At 38.5% G+C, this 1,278-nt stretch overlaps 1 long non-coding RNA gene across 1 annotated transcript in view; it reads left to right on the top strand.

Moving 5' to 3' along the window:
- Window positions 1-1,278, top strand: part of LOC106883778 (uncharacterized) — a 21,104-nt gene that overhangs the window by 19,023 nt on the left and 803 nt on the right. The gene's annotated exons all lie outside the window — the stretch shown is intronic.

Raw genomic sequence — 1,278 nt, 5'->3', positions numbered from 1 at the left:
CAACTTTCGGTCTTTCTTCCTGTTTCTGTTGCAACCTATATTTCAGAGGGGCCAGCCTTGTCACAATCTGTGTCACGCTGAATCTCCCCGAGAACTACGTTAAGGGTACACGTGTTTGTGGAGTGCTCAGCCACTTGCACGTTAATTGCACAAGCAGGCTGTTCCGTTGATTGGATCAACTCGAACCCTCGTCGTCGTAATCCACGGAGTGCCGTAGTACATATGTGTGTGCGTGTATGTGTGTGTGTGTGTGTGTGTGTGTGTGTGTGTGTGTGTGTGTGTGTGTGTGTGTGTGTGTGTGTGTGTGTGTGTGAACGTGTGTATGTTTGTGCGTGTTTACATATAAGTCTGTTTTTCTGTCATCTGCCCTCTCATACTCAAAGTCCATAAAAGACTGATCTTCAAACCCTTGCTACTTTATCTAACAACACAATTGATATCTGTCACTTGATAAACACGATGTTTTCATAATTGGTTGACATATTGTAGACGATACATGGTGTACGGCTTCATAGCGACAAAACGTTCTCGCTTTATTTTCTGGCTACAATGTATACTAATTTATAGTTTGTCACGAATACAAATGTTTGTGGTTGTTGTACGTCTTGTTGTTGTTGTTGTTGCTGCTGCTACAGCTGTTATTATGTTTTTTGTTGTTGCTTTAATTTCAAAGTAAGCAGAAAATCTGATTTTCAACCTTATCAATTTGTAACTTTATGCCAACGTCGTTCATACTCACACACACGTATCTATATATGTGTGTGTATATGCGTAAAATTATTAATTATTTAGGTGACTAGTAATCTGAAACCAAAAGGCATAAATAACCAAAGGTGCAAGCTACCACCAGCATTGCTAGAGATAAGAGTCAAAACAAGTCTTAGTCACGAACAAAGCACTATCTATTGACAGACAAGGGAGATAACCTCCACACAACAAGCGAGAGCGTCCTATCATCGATGATTTCGGATAGTATTAATCCTCATCAGTGACGCTTCTCCATTGCTTAGGGTTAAGCTAACTCGCCTTGTCAGTTTAAAGAAAATGCCATAGGAATCAGTGGCTTGTTCAGTAAAATGGTAAGATGGAAATTATAGATTATTAAAGTGGTTATTCGCAATTTAAAACCAAAAGGTACAAGCACAATCACCACTCAAATCATTAATGGTTACGTCAACACCAGCATTGATAGAAATAAAACTCACATGTATTCTTTTATTCTTTTAATCAGTTCAGTCATTTGACTCTGACCATTTGACTGTATATATCATATATATA

Source organism: Octopus bimaculoides, chromosome 13, assembly GCF_001194135.2.
Source record: "Octopus bimaculoides isolate UCB-OBI-ISO-001 chromosome 13, ASM119413v2, whole genome shotgun sequence".
Lineage (NCBI taxonomy): Eukaryota > Metazoa > Mollusca > Cephalopoda > Octopoda > Octopodidae > Octopus > Octopus bimaculoides.
Note: the sequence above shows the minus strand (reverse complement) of the source record. Positions and strands in the feature narration are given on the sequence as shown.